Genomic DNA, 16,153 nt, shown 5'->3' with positions numbered 1-16,153 from the left:
GGAATTGTCTGCAAAATGGGCCAATAATAATAAACTACTCCCTGACCATTGACTAAGGAAGTGCATATATTATGTATATAATGTACATAATATATGTATTGCATATAATTATATATAGTTATGTCAGTACTTAATAGATCATATTGGCACTAACAAACTGGCCATAATTCAGAGCACAGTGTTATGCACTGAAATTCCATTAATATCACGGGGTTTAAGAAAGTGTGGCTCACTACTGAATAGTGGCCACTGTGAAGAATATACATTGCTAATATATACAATTATTAGACATATACTGTAATTCCATATATACCCATACATTACAGTATATGTGAAAGTCTGTTTTGACATAACAGTCTGGGTGAGCAATTCATATGTGTATGTGCAAAGGTTAATCACACTCTTTTACCTAATATATAAGATTACATCTTTATATACATACAGTACAGTATAGTATAGGCCTACATATTCTCTGGATGAATCCATGAATGTAAACAGGTTATCCTCAAAATGTAAACAGGTTATCCTCTGTTTAAAATTTGAATTTTGACTGGCATCCCGCAAGACTAGATTGTCTGGAAGTGCGTTAATCCAGATTGGTTGCCAAAAAGATTTTATTCTGATCGATTGGATGGCCTTAAAACAACATGGGGGGGACCAGAACCAATGGCGTTCGGCTGCAGTCCCTTAACGAGAGACTCGCCGAAGGTTGAGCCTGACACACATCACAAAACCTTTTCTGATCGATATCATATCACCCCGTTAGAAGGGGGTGGTTTTTGTTTTTGTTTAAATGTAGGGCTTACTTGCCACGACTAATGTTTCCTCTAAAAGCCTGTGTCTAGAACTGTAACTCTAGGGATAAGGCGAACAAGAAATGGGAATGGGAAACAATGGCAGACAAAGACGCTCATAGGCACCCAAAGACCCTGATCTTTAACGCTGGAATATAGCTCCCGTGGGAATCTCCCTCCCCAAAAAGTGCGTTAAGTTTGAAGGCTTCACCCTAAAATCGGATTGGCGAGAAACAGTCACGTGGATAGGGTGGGCTAAGGGTGGCGATGGAATTCGAATCGAGCAGGCAGTTGAGAGGAAGCGCCTTTTAGTTTCGCGGGGGAAAAGGGCACTTAGGGTGTCAGCACAATTCCGTTCACACAAGTCACACTTGTTGTTCTCGCCATTCACCCGGAAGTGTAAGTGAAATAAATCCCGAGGTGTTTTTTTATTCCCGGCCACCTCCTTCCCGTCAGGAAAGTCGAGCATGTTTGTATTATGATTTCTCGCTGCCTCTCTCTCTGGGCTAAGAATGATAGCGCTGAGGAAGGAACCATGACTGGAAATGTTGCCCTTCCTCTTCTGTCAGCTATCAGGGCGGCTCGCGGCGGCGGCTGCTGTTGCTTGCTTTCCCTCCTCCTCCTTCTCACTGCAGCTGGTGGGGTGTTTTTTTTAAAAAAAAATTTTTTATGACAGATGTCAGCCACCTCAGGCAGCGGGAGCGAGAGGAGGAAGGAAATTCCCCACAAAATAGCAATGGTTTCGAAAAAAAAGGATCACAACAAAAATATTGAATAAATTCCCTTTTAATTTATTTGATCATTCCACATTACGGAGCTATGAATTGCTCAAATTTGATAACAAGTACTCAATTCAACTCATTATGTAAGTTAAATTAGACTTCGATAAAATTTCAGTGGCGCGCAGTGGTTCCTAAAATGAAATGTAATTTGTGCAAGAATTTGTTGTATCTGTCACAAATATTTCCAATTAGCGGCCGTAATTATTTGATAGTTTCTGCAATTATGGCTTAAACGGGTGAATTTGGGACTGTGGAGGACCCTAATTGGCCTAAATTTGATATTTTGCATATTTGCATAATGAGGAAATTGGTAGAAAATTGTGTTCATTCATTTGTGAAAAATCCTATGAATTTTATGAATTTGAAAGCTCTGTTTGTGCAGACTGTGACTTTGCTTGCTGATCCCTGAGGAGCTCGCGCTGAATGCCTGAACGGGCAGCGCGCCAACTTCTCCACAAGGAGGAGAGGGAGAGAGAGAGAGAGAGAGAGAGAGAGAGAGAGAGAGAGAGAGAGAGAGAGAGAGAGAGAGAGAGAGGGTGGGTGGGGGAGGGGAACAGGAAGAGCCGCGGCCACGCGCGCCGAACAACGGGAAATTATGCGCATGCGCAAGGGCTTCAGCCTCTTCTAGGCATGATTGCAAAAGCGCTGGAGGCGTGCGTAGAGCCCGCGAGCTTTGTGCCGAGGGGGAGCGGCGATAGCTGAGAGCTGCTGCTTTTTTAGTATCCCGCGGTTCGTTTTCTGACACATGTGCCTACGCAGGTGCGCGTGAGAAAAGAGCCTGGTCCTCGTCTCGGAAGACGCTGAGAGGCTGAGCAGGCTCGTGCACGCGTAATTTTCTTAAGCGAAATGGCCAAATGCCTCTCTCCTTTTAGCGGGCGCGTTTGTGTGATCTATGGCTCTGTCAGTTTGAAACAGTTAAAAGAGAAGCCAAAGCCTGGGCTTTTAAGATGCCGGCCCAGCAACCCCATTCATCATTGCGTCGCGGCGTTTTTTAACGTCCCCGCGCTCGGCTGGGGTTAACGTCTTAACAAATCCTTTGACGCAAGGCAGAGTCTGGATCCAGCCCAAGGGGTGGGTGCTCAACAGAAGAGACCCTGTGGAAAGGAAGAATCGGGAAGCCCGCGTGAGAAAGAGGAGGGTTCCCTCCCCCAGAAAAACAGCATAAGAAAATAAATAATCTCTACCTAGGTTAGGAGGGAGAAAAGTGAGTTTATTATAATTGGATTTATAATTATTGCCTTAGGCCAAGATTCAAATCTCAAGTTTGAAGGAGATTGAGTTATACTGTACATCACTTTGGGATTCACTTTATACACACACACACAAACTATATAAATAATGATTCGCCTTGGTTTTAGTTATTTCCACATATTTTATTCTTTTTATTTCCATACTTCTTAAAAAGTAAAAAAGGTAAAGGGACCCCTGACCGTTAGGTCCAGTGCTCATCTCACTTTAATGGCCGAGGGAGCCGGCGTACAGCTTCTGGGTCATGTGGCCAGCAGCATGACTGTACCCCATCCCTAAATAAGGAAATGGAAGTGAGTGATAATGCTAATACAACCAATTGCAGGTAAGGGTGTGAGCAGCCCAGTTAAAGGTTTCTCATCAGCTGAAGAAGTGGTTTAGGAAACTGGTTTTGTAGATGAAACTGAGTAAAATGAAGGAAGGGTCTGGAGGTCAGATTTCAAACCTATGAAGGGCTCTCAGTTGTGTTTCTTGATCTAACTTGGGGCAGGTTTAATAGTGGCCTTGGATAAGCCACTCCTTAGCATTTGAACAGTGACTTCTTGAGACAAGAATTGGAAGTACGTTGCAAGCCTTTGTGTGCTGTATGTGTATATGTGTTAGATTGGAGTTCACATACTGTTTACTCCTGTTGGGTGAACTATCAAGGGCAGGGCAGAGTGGGGCTACCTTGTGCTTTCTAAGCTAGCCTGCTGCACTAAGGTATGATGGAGGATGCTATCGCATTGTTGGTTGGGGGTGGCGAGTTTTTCATATTATTCAGCACGCATTCATATTTAAATAGCTTGTTAAACGTTTGGTTGCAGTTTTCAAGTACAGTACGTGTAATATTTAACTTTTCATGCAGGAAATACATACTCTTGAAACAGTTTAATTATTAGGTTTAAACTCAAGTTACAAATCACATACTGTACTTTGTAGTTTTATTTGAATGAATGGACTTACTTTGGTGATAGAGACTTAAGGGGTATGAGCTCAGTTTTACCACTAATATTTTCTCTTACGATTTGTAGCTAGGCATTAAAAGAAAGCAAGTCTATATTTGTGCCACTTAAAAATATATATATTTTGAATTCTGAATCCACAAATCTCCCCTCTTTCCAGATGGAACAAAGAAGTATTCAAAAGTTGCGAATCCTAACCTGGGAATATTATATAACATTCCGCTAGAGAGTTTTATATACTTCATTTTATGTCCCCTGGGTAACTTTACTGGGTTAGCACTTTCCCTATTGCCATGGAGCTGCATAATATGTGAAGATGTACTGCACTCTAAATGCTTAAGTGCTCTGTCTTACAGTGCTTTCCTGGTAAAGGTCAACATAAATTCATCTTCCATTGATGGAGCATTTGTTTTTGGCTTCTAAAGCACACTGTGTTAGGGATGGAAAAGAATTTCCATTAAAATGTAAACAGTGAATGGACAGGTATATGGAGCTACTGCTGAGCATTTGGCAGTGTTCTCTTTTTTGTATGTGTGATTGGGTGGTTTGGGAAGCTCTAAAGTTGAGATATGCTTCTAATAAGTGTTCTTTGGCCTCTTTTTTCCACTACCAATATGGCTTGTTCTCATACTACTTCCAGAAGATACTGTTGTGCACACCTGTGGCTTCAGAGCTGCAAATATGAAAAAGGTAACAACCACACCTGTTTCCAGCAGAAAATGGGTGCTTGGTGGAAAATCCTGATTCAGACACCAGGGACTGTTTGTGCATGCATTCTTTTTGAAATAGACATGCATGCTTACCCTCCCCAAATTATTCATGCATTATAATACAAAACTATTGTAGAAAGTGTACAGACAAAGGCTATACTATTAGGTGTACTTAGAAGGGGGGGGGATCTCATTTGATTGCATTGCAATCTTAAACATGAATAATACAAAGTTAATTCTCCATTTAACTCTTTGAGACTTATGGAGCAAGCCTGTGTATGCCTACTCAAAAGTATATACCCCACTGATACAGTAGGAGTTATTCCCAAGTGTGAGTGTGTAGGATTGTTGCCTTACTTCCAAAGAAGCATATATAGGATCATACTGTAAGGACTGTTTAATAGTGCCAGAGATCATCACTTCTTTTTCATAAAGGTCAGCTTACAATGTCCCTAGGTTCTTGATTAGCCAGGTCACAGAGCCTGCAATGGCCAAGTTCAGGATGGTAACAAAACTAATGTTGCCTTATTTTATTTATTTAAGATGCTTCTATCTTGCCTTTCTATTAATCAAATTTTAGGACTGTTTCATATATTAGTTATAATGTGCACTTACTACAGAACTGTGTTGACTACTTGCTAAAATTGTAACATGAAGCTCAAATTGCCTTTTTGTTGTTGCTTGTGTATGTCATTCAGACTTGTTAGAGACTTTGGGCTCACCAGGGCTTACCTCAGTGTATTTCTGCATTGTACATGAGATGGGGTGTGGGTGTGTTTGTGGGAAAGCTGTGTGTATTTCACTGTTAGCAGGTATACAGCACAGCTTTGTAATGCATAACTCTTCACATTGTCACATAGTTGGGACAATACTGGCCAGGATCTAAACAACTGTGAAACTAGTTCCATGAACCCAAGCAGGCTTTAGATTTGTTTCTCTTGAACATTAGCCTCGCACCATGCTGCACAGCAAATCTCTTTTGAAACTGTAGGGAGTTTAAGAGGGGAATAAAGGACTCCACTGTGCTGTATGAGCTTAAGTAGTTCTTTAGATCTCAGCTTTTCAAACCATAGATGTAGGAGCCTATGGAGAGGGCAAGATAACTCTATGGTAGTAAATGTATAAAACAAATATAATAAACTTATTAATTGGCAAATAGGTGATCTTTCATAGTATATCAGAAATCCACCACCTGAGGTGTGTGCCTCTGCCAAATTGTAGGATTAGTCCCTGAGACTGTAGGAGGTGATCAGAAACGCTAAGCACAGATGGAAAGACATGACTTGCTGAAATGGAGTACAGAAAATGCCTGAAAGGTGGACCAAATCTAATATTTTGGGGGCTGTCTGCATTTACAAGTAATCAGATAGTTTGGTGGGGAAAACAATTATTATAAAAAAAACATTTCTAGACAACTGATCTTAACCCCCATCTTCATGAGACTGCTGTTCAATAACTTTGTAAAAACTGCTAAGTCAAGTCATCAAGAGATTTGTAGTGTGGCGTCAAGCATATGTGAATGACACAGAACTGCCTGCTTTTTCTATTTCATCTAATTCTGGTCAGGTGGTGAAAATGCTGAACCAATGCCTGGGACTGGTAATTAAGTGTATAAGAAAAGGTGGAGGTTATGTTAGTGGTTAGTTTGGTTGTGTGGGCTGGTGGTATTCAAACCTATTCTGGATGGGGTTGCAGTTGGGGGATACTCCTAGATCCAACTCTGTCTTTAGAAGCACAAGTAGCCTTGCAGCAGCTTTAGCAAGTGTCCCTAGAATCAGTTATCCTTGCTTTGGTATTCTCCAAGTTAATGCATTATACATGTGACTGCTTTTGAAGTTTTCCAAAGTGTTGCAAGTTGCTGTAAAGTAGGCTACTGTACAGCAAGAATATAGCTGCAAGATTGCTAACTAGGATCAGGTAGTGGGAAACCACCTTGTTTGTGCTTAAGCTAGGGATGGGGACCCTGTGTTGAATAATAAGCAGCTAGGGGAGAAGGAGGAGAGGATAGAGGTTGAAAAAGAGCTGTAAGTGGAGGGGGCCCCTATTGCCATCCTTTGGTCCCTCTGGAAAGCTCAATAAAGCTGCTGTACCTGGAACTGGTGGTAGACAGTGCAGCTGAATGGGACACAGCTGTGGGCACCCACCTTGGGTCTGCCCATAAAAAGCAAGTCTCAAGTGAGAGACTAGGATGATGTCTGCTGTTTCTAGGAACTCTTCTCATTGTGAGACTTTTTTGGGTGAGCTGAGAGTTTGTTTGGACCTTGGGTGAGAACCTGGAGGAGGCTGAGAGGGAGGATGTGTCAAAAGGAAAATGAATTGATACTGATTTTTATATATTAGTAGCTTTGTATTACTTCTTATATGTAAGTGTATATTTTTGTAATATTTTGTTTAAGTTGTCTGTTGCTTCAATATTTTGTACACTGTGTAGAGATATTTTTAGTATATTAAGCGGTATAAAAATTAAATAATCAAAATAAATACTCAAATGACCATTGTCCATACTAGTTGGGTTTGATAGGAGTTGGAGTCCAACAATGTCTGGCAAGTCACAGGTTTACCATCCCTGGTTTAAGCAGTTAATGTTGGCTCACTTCTAGCCCTGATTCAAAGTGCTGGTGTTTGACTGTAAAGCCATTGAGAATTGGGTACCTGTAGGATCATTCTATAGCTACTATACTTGCAAATGATCACTGTGCTTATTTTGTGTACATTTAAGCTGTAATTGAATGGTCACCAACTACACTTTTGCATGTCATTGACATTTGACCCCACTGTTCACATTTTTAACCCCCTTATAATACACACACACACACACACACACACACACCAACTGAGGATAGCATTTCGTGCACCTGAAGAAGTGGGATCTAGTTTATGAAAGCTCATGCTGTAATAAATGTGTTAGCCTTTAAGGTGTCACAGGGCTTTTTGTTGTTTCTGTCGCTTGCTTAGAGTAAGTTCTTATCTTTTAAGAGATGGAGAACAAGCCATTGTTATGCTTCTTGTTACCAGCAGGTATATGTGCAAATATACCAGCACAGTCTCATTTGAATGCCTGGTACCACCTCTCCCATTTCATCCTAAGACTATGATTATATGTAGATTTCATGGCTTAAAAAAGTTTTTTCTTCCCACTGTGCATTACTGTTTGGCTGACAGAGATTGCAATAGAGTATTGCACACTATTCTGCAATATTTTGGTTAGCCTGGTAAAGGTATTGTTCTAATATGGATTTCGAATGCTCCCTATTATACTACTGCTTTATGAGTGCTTTTGTAGAGACTACATTGTAATCTTCTAGAATGCGCTTTTACAAAGCCACAAAGTTAAAAACACACCTCCTTTGTTTCTCTCTTTAGGTCAATTTTATGTACTGTACTCTGCCAGCTCCAGTGATGAAGAACTAGGATAGATATCAACTAATTGCAGGGCTGTACTTCCATCCATTACATAGGAACAGGTATGTGTTATTAGCAGTGCAGTCAGACTAGCTTTACTTTGGAGCTAATAAAATAAAATCTGGTATAGATGGGTGATTTCTTGTTTGTTATTTTTGGCACCTGGAATGGTAATCTGAAATAGTTGAAAAACTCATCCAGTTTGGTTTTGGCTCAAAAATTGTTCCATTTTCATTTATTTGTTATTTTTCACTATATCAGTATCTATTTTCTGTTCTACATCTGGCACTCTGGAGTTACAAGAATAGCGGACACAATCCCAAGGAAACTAAGCATGTTCAAATACTATAGAAATCAATGAAATGGAAAGGAATTAAATTTTCCCTGCATTGCACCTAGGTATTGCAATCCAGTGAAAAGTGGTTGTAGGTAGAATAGTGATGGGAAAGGGTGTTGCTCAGTAGTAGAATTCAGATGTCCCTAACCCTCCAGTTTGCAGATGACTGTCTGACTGAACATGGTGTGTACTGACACAGTCTTCCATCAGGAGAGGATGCGGGATCCAAACCCAGCCTTTTACACACTGGACCTCATAGACTTTACATGCTAACATAGAAACAGCCAAAGTTCTGCTTTCCTTCACTTAAGATTTTGGCTTCAAATGCTTGGGACACATGATCAATTCACTTAAATTAACTATCTGACTAGGGTTTTCCCCTAGAGCCTTCTGGGGATGGTAGGCTCACCCCCTTTCATTACCTGTCTCTAAGCATTCTCTCTGCTGTGGGGAAATCAATGGGGACTGTTTGTCATTATGTTTGGGGGGAAATCAAGACACTTACATGGGGTCCTGGATTTGGAAGCGTGAATTTAGAAGCCTTTCTGCAGGCTCCTATCTTTGGAAATGTTGGCTCTGAATTCTTTTCAGATTTGTCAAAATAAGAATAAAAATATTTTCTGGTTCGGCTAGAAAGCCATCACTTAGTTGGCTCAGCTTGGTTTACCCCCTCTAGTATCTTCTGCAGTCCATCTGTTGAAATGTGAAGCCAAAATGCTTTAGAATTATGTTTTCATAGGGAATTCCCTGTTAATTAGTTATTTCTCTCTGCCATGTGTAGCACACTGATATCAGCTATTTTAAGTCCATAAAATGCAATCAGCTGCTCAAAAAGTTTTCTCTCCCTCCTAGGAATCATTTATTTTCTCTGGTTATAAACATGCTGCATTTGAACCTTGGCATGTTGATCATTTGAGCTGCCATATCTGTTCGCAACACTAAGGTCAATATCCCTGCAACACTGCTGACATTAGAGTGGCATTGCCTTACTGTAGCAGGCAGTAAGCACAATCATTTGTGCAGAATCTTTGTTTAAAATTTTTTAATGTCCCACATCCATAATTCAGAATGAATACTACATTGGAACATAATTTGATTAAGAATGGCTCCCTTCAACTATCTGTTCTTCATTGACAACCATATTGCACATCAAGAACAAGGGGCAGGCTTAAATGTATTTTAGTAAAAGTGCAATGATCTCCTATTGATGGGGACATAGGAATGGGATACTTTGAATCATCCCCATCCCCCAAATAAGTGACTGATACTGTGAAAGTGGGTGAAAGTACTGGCCATCTGATTAGCTTCATGCACAAGTGGACCCGCCTTGCAGAATCCATTTGAATGTAAGAACATAAGGAGAGTCCCAATGGTACAATGTAGGCCAGCATCCTGTTTCCAACAGTGGGTGGCTAAGATTCCTCTGAAAGTTGTCAAGCAGGACATACAAGCAAAAGCTTTCCCTTATTATTTATTCCCAGTGTTTGGTATTCAGAGCTTGTATTTAGCAAAAATGCAATATGTCTGGTTTGCTATTTCTGAGTATGCACTCCCATTTTAGGACAGAAAAAAACATTTGTTTCTTGTTTCACCATCAGTGAAAATTTCTTCCTTTGTCTCTCATTTGAAAAATATATTAATATGTCAATTCTTAAACATTTTTATAAGCAATTGTTACTCATGCAGATCAGAACAGAAGCATTCATTAGTACAGTATTAGTATTAGTAGTAGAAATAATACGTGCCATCAATGTGCATGGCATTTTACATAGTAAAGAGGATAGGTCCTTGCACTGAGGACCTAACAGTAATATTCATGTGATTAGGATCTAGTCACATGACCTAATGCTGGAAAATCAATTTTTCATAAGAATTATAAATGAGAAAAAGGATTTGAGTGTTAAATCAGGGAATGAATTCTCATGGTTACCAAAGTATGGTAAGTCACAATAGTAGAATGGGAAGAAAGCTTATATATATTTTTAAACTGAAATTTTAAAAATTCTATAAGATAGAAGCCCAATCATTAATTTTTTAGGTTGTTAGGTTGATGAAAATGGCTAATGTTGAATATACTGTTTGTAATCCTATCCCCCCCCCCCAATTTATTAACATTTCATCATTTATACAACTTCAGACATCTGCATAACAGTAACAGTGTCTACAACTGTTTTTACAAGGGTACCTTGTAAATAGGGTACCTTGTAAAGGGTACCTTGGAATAGGAATAGCTAACAAATATATGTGCAGAGCATTAATGATATGGTTAAGATTTACCAAAGTTTAAACAAATGGGATAAATAGTGTTTTTCAGCAGTCTCTTTTCTCATTTGTTCCTCCTTCAACTGTATACTCTTTCTGCCTTGCTTTCATCTACTATTTACTTATATTCCCATTTTTTCAGTCTACTACCTGTTCTGTCCCCTTTCTTCAGCTATTCTGCCTATGAGTGCCCTGCCCCTTAGCTTTTCTTCTGATGAATCTTCTTCCCGCTTTACAGTCCTCAGATTCCTTCCCCATGTCGCTTCCAACACATAGGCTGGATTAATTCAATGAACAATTAAAACTTTCAGAAGCATTCTATGACATCACAGTTCAACCTATCATTATTAGAGATTTCAAGATTACACAGGAAAAACCCCTGTAGTATAGTACAGATGCAGCTGTATTACAAAACTTACTCTTAGGCCATGCTTGCCAAAACACAGAAGCCTTAGGTTGCCTCTGATAAATATTCACACTCAGGAGGAAGAGAATTCCACAGTTGGGAAGCAACCATTTTGAGGATTCCCCCAAAAGACAGACCTGCCAAGTGGAGGAGCTTTGAGTGCTAGGCTACACCTTAGCTCTAGGCAGTTCCTAACTGTGATAAAAGCACAAAGATATGGAACAGCTGAAATGTGATTTCCCCTCAACTCCCAATGCATATGTTTATTATTTAAGTACAATATGCCCCACAAGGTCTAAATAGGTCACAATAGCAAGGGTTCCAAGGTTTCCACCCTTTAAGACTGAAACAGATGTTGGGCAGCACCTCTTAGATTCTATGGTGCTTCGTTGTTACTCCTAAAAACATAATGGTTTGGATCATAAGAATTGCCAGTGGAGTTTTGCTTATAAAACAAGGCTTTCCCAATTCCTCTACCCATCTGTACCCCTATCACACACAAGATTGAAAACACAAGTTTGTGTGCAGTTTGTTATTTAAATTATACTTTTCACTTGTAAAATTTTATAGCAAGTTACTCAATATTTAATGATAAATACATCCATTACCAAGTAAAAAGGCAGGTGTGGAACACCAGCATTTGTGCTTTTAGGAGTACATGTTGCATGTTTCAGTTCCATGCCTTAACGTATATCACAAACAGTGTTCCTGAGTGAATTTCATGGCTGAGGCAGGATTTGAATCTCCCCTGTGTAAATCAGCACGTTCCCCAGTGCACCTTTCTGATTTCCCTTAGTATAATTATATATGCTTATTTTCAAGCATCATATGCAAGGCACTAGATTGAATCTATGGTTTAAGACAAATATTTAGATGATGGGCTGAGAGGGGGATTATTTACCACAGCAGAGAATGTGAGCAGGGACAAGAATATGCTAGGAACATCACATTTTATTTTTTTCTCAAGACTGTATAAGGTAGCTGGCACCCACAAAGGAATATTATAACACTTTGAACAAATCAATCCTGATTCTATTTTCTCTTTCTGTTGGTAAAACATTTTCTTTTTTTTTTTTACACATCCAAATAAAAATAAATATCGCCAGTAGGGGGAATAGATGTATAAAAAACAAACTCAAAATATTTTTATGATATGAAAATGATTTGAACAGCATTAAGCAGTACATCTAAAATTCCTGGAGCATAAATGGGTTTACCACATATTTTCATATGAAGAAAATGTCAAATGGTGAGTATGTGTCTGAATTTAGATTTCTGCAAGCACTTGTAGCAGTAATTTACCCTTTCTGCACCATAATGCAATATATGGCTTTTATAGTGAGCTTGGGTTATTGTGTCACTTTCCTAGCTTTTCATTTCTGCTAATAATGAAACTGAGGAAAGAATAATGAGTGAAAGAATGAAACCATCATGATTCTGTCATGGTTGTATGTTCCTTCTACTGTTCACAACCCCCCCCCCCCTTGAGAACTGGTTCTAGGCCTTCCTTGTAGGTTTGAGTTAACAATACATGGATAGCTCTAGTTTAAAATCTCCATCTGCTACATCTCAGTACCGGTATATGGAGCAGCAGCTCTCCAGGGAGGGTTTCCCCTGAGGCTTCTTCTTTAAATTAAAGATTTCAAAGCTTTTAATGACACGTAACATTTTCTCCTTACAACCTGGTTTGTACCTCCACACACCTCAGTATGCTTATTTATTTCATCCATTCAGTTGCTGCCCAACAAAAGGCGCAAAAGAGAAGGGGAGGGAGCAGTAGGCATAGGGTGGCTTCATAAAAGTGTCAGGAATCTGGAAATGGTCTGGTTTTGCCCACCTATTAAAGGCTACTTCTGTAGTGGTTTAAGATCCATTGTTCTGTTTTCAGGGAAGTGGATGTTCTTCTGTGCTGGAGGACCAGCCTCTTGTCTTTAGAGTAGTTTTCTATGGCTGCAGGTGTTGTGCTTTAGTGTTAGCATCCACACCAGAAGCGTATATCCCAGTAGCCACATGCTAAGAATTCCAGGACCTCAGGCCTTGACCATGTGAAATATAAAGAAGGGTGCCACTGTGAAGGTGCAGAGTGATTTTCTCTTTCATCAGAGTAACTACAGCTACCTCCTACATATATGGGTTTGAGGGTAGCATTTTTAGTTTTGAGGATGTGGCTTCCAAGCATACTTGAGCCCCGACACCTCTCTTTTTAGAAAGTAATTGTAGCAGCATTCACAGGCTGATCCCTGCAAGGTGTAAAAGCATTATAGTTACCAGGAAACCCTGCAGTCTCAAGGCCTAAGTACACATTACAGATATGTGCAAAGATCCCTTGATGGATGCTTTGCCCTTTTTCTAAGCAAAGGTAGCTTTGGGAGGGGGATGTTTAGAGAGTAGAAGTGTCAGGAGAAAGGGGGCACTTAACCTTTCCCAACCCACTACTTCTCTGCTCCAAGTCACACCTTCAGTTGTTTTATCCCTCCTCTCCAAATCCATGGTGGCGATTTGGAGGAGAAGAACATTGGGCAGAAAAAACAATTACTTTCCTTTTCTCTTCCCATACCTGCTTTTTCTCTGCTTCAACCACCTGAAGCTGCTTCTACTTAGAAAAAGAGGCTGTGGGATTTGTTGCATGTAGATATCCACCTACATGGAACACCAAATCTTATCGGATATTGTTTATAAAGTGATATAATGAAAGTCACACCAAACCCTTAAGTTTAAAGTGGTGCTTCCCATTCACTTTAGTTATACAGATATAACTTTAAACACCAGGAGGGGCACTGGGATGGACAAACTTGGTTAAAATGTCAAAGGAAATAACAAAGATTTTTGAAATAAGGTTCCATGAGTTAGGTAGACTACAGCTATAATTCCTTGATATCAGTGGGACTGGTCTCTGGAAGTGGAAAATAGATCTGACCCACATGTAGAATTAACAAAAAGAATTGGCTGGGCACCTAGATTCAAAACATAGGGCTTTTCACACTCCTCAGCATGAGAGACCCCCCAGCAGAGTTAAAAACACTTTCAGAGTTAACTAGCAGCATAGCATGGAATATAGGTTGTCAAACCCTTTTGTATATCCTGTTTAGTCTGCTTAGAGCTCTTGCAATGAACAGACTATAAACTGTTAAGTAAGCTTTAAAGCTTTACTTACTAAATCCAAAGGTCTGATTCATGCATTGTTCTATGCAGCAGCAAGAAGAACACAAGTAGATTATTCTTGTGTACAAAATACACAATGCACAAAGTTCAAACATGTGGTCTGAACCAGACACATTTGTCCTGATGGATCACATGGTGAGAAGAGTGTGAGAGAAAGAAAGAAAAGCAGCTTCACTTCCTCACAGAAGTAAGGGTGTGTGACCTAGCTGAGTCTAGGGTAGTGTTTCTCAAACTTGGGACTCCAGTTGTTATTGGACTACAACTCCCATCATCCCTGACCACTGGTCCTGACCTCTCTGGTCCCTTAATACACCGAGTAGCATCTATGCATAATTATATTTGACTGCAGTTTCCCACAATTTCTGCCTGTTATGTAGAAGCTAAGCAACAATTCCTGCAGTATGGGTGTAATGACATGTTGTGTGACATTGTGCTAGTGAAGCAATCAGTAAGCCCTTTGGTTCACAAATGGGGGGGCGGGGCAGCGGCAGAGATTTCATATTGCTTGTAGGGATGGGAGAGAACTCTGCTTCAGTTCAGCATTTTAATAATTCAAATCTACCTAACTTGTACTTTCCCAAACGATATGATAACCAAAATATAGCTTTCCTTTGAAATATATACTTCTTAGCCAAAAAAGTGTATATTAGGGGAAAGTGAGCATGCAAATGCATATTTCAGTGAAAATATAATACAAAAATACATTATTAGGGAAAATTTCATACAAAAATGTATGAGGAGAAATGTACACAAAATGCTAATGATTTTTAATGGCTTAAAAAAATCACAGTGATGAGGAAATGTAACAAACTGAATTAAGGCAGGAAAAATAAGAAATTGAGAGAAACCGAAGTGAAAGATTCATTCTTCCCTTGTTGCTTGCTGCTTGTTTCCCCAAACTTTTTAATGGTTCAGGGGAAGTAGCACACTTATCTTGGATATAATAGTCAGATATTTTGTCATTTTTGAAAGCAAGAAAACAAAAATCTAATACAACCTGTGGCAAGAGCATTGGCAGAGCTCTCGCTATCCAGGTCCCTTGCCCCCAAGAAGCCCCTCTCTCAGGATACTAGTGTCACATAGCCCCACAACAGGCTGTTAACTACATGCATACATCATTTTATTTGTATGACACTTTTCCATACTTAAAACCATGCTCAAAGCGCCGCACAATGTGAAACAACCACATAATTCCAAACATAGCAAAAGTAGTTATAAACAACAAAACATCAAAAGTACTTAACCCAAATTGAACAAATTCTACATAAATCATAACATGATCTAAAACGGGTCTGCAAGGGTTACCAAGTATGGGCTGGATCACTCCCGTGGAGATCCTCTGTGGGCTGGACCAGCGCAGCACAACGCCGGAAATCATGTCTGCGCATGTCTGCAGTGCCGGAAATTGCTTCTGTGCATGCCCAGATGCCAACAATGGTGCTTGCGCAGAAGCAATTTTGGGTGTCTGGGCATGTGCAGAAGCAATTTCCAGTGCCACAGACATGCGCAGACACAATTTCCAGTGTCTGGGCATGCGCAGAAGTGATTTCTGGAGCCGTGGAAGAGAGTCCCCGTGCTGGACTGTGCTGGTTTAGAGCAGTGCACTGGGACTCGCCAAGCAGGCGGCTCAGTTTGGGGGTGGCTCATGGACTGGTTCAACGGCTTCCATGGGCCGCAGGTTGGGGATTCCTGATCTTAAATAAGGATACAATAACAGCAACAAACCCATCCACCATAATCCCCTAAACCAGGCATAGGCAAACTCAGGCCTTCAGATGTTTTGGGACTACAACTCCCATTATCCCTGGCTAACAGGACCAGTGGTCAGGGATGATGGAAGTTGTAGTCCCAAAACATCTGGAGGGCTGAATTTGCCTATGCTTGCCCTAAACAATACCCCAGCCCAAGAGTCTGTTCATCAGCCTCAGCTTCTGTAGCTAGAGCCAGTCAGGGCCCCACCCTCCCAGGCCAGGTGGAAAAAGGCCTGCAGGTCTTCCAGGACTCACAGCCAATATGGCACTGTAGCTATAATTTTGTTTTTAAAACAGGAAAAAGAAAAAAGGTGCCCCCATCACTGTTGTTACAGCCACAGCCATGGTAAGCAAC

General features: G+C 40.3%; 1 long non-coding RNA gene across 1 annotated transcript in view; it reads right to left on the bottom strand.

The window, feature by feature from the left end:
- LOC117055061 overlaps positions 1-16,153 on the bottom strand; it is a 28,746-nt gene that overhangs the window by 5,049 nt on the left and 7,544 nt on the right. The window lies entirely within an intron of this gene.

This window comes from Lacerta agilis, chromosome 11 (genome assembly GCF_009819535.1).
Source record: "Lacerta agilis isolate rLacAgi1 chromosome 11, rLacAgi1.pri, whole genome shotgun sequence".
Lineage (NCBI taxonomy): Eukaryota > Metazoa > Chordata > Lepidosauria > Squamata > Lacertidae > Lacerta > Lacerta agilis.
Note: the sequence above shows the minus strand (reverse complement) of the source record. Positions and strands in the feature narration are given on the sequence as shown.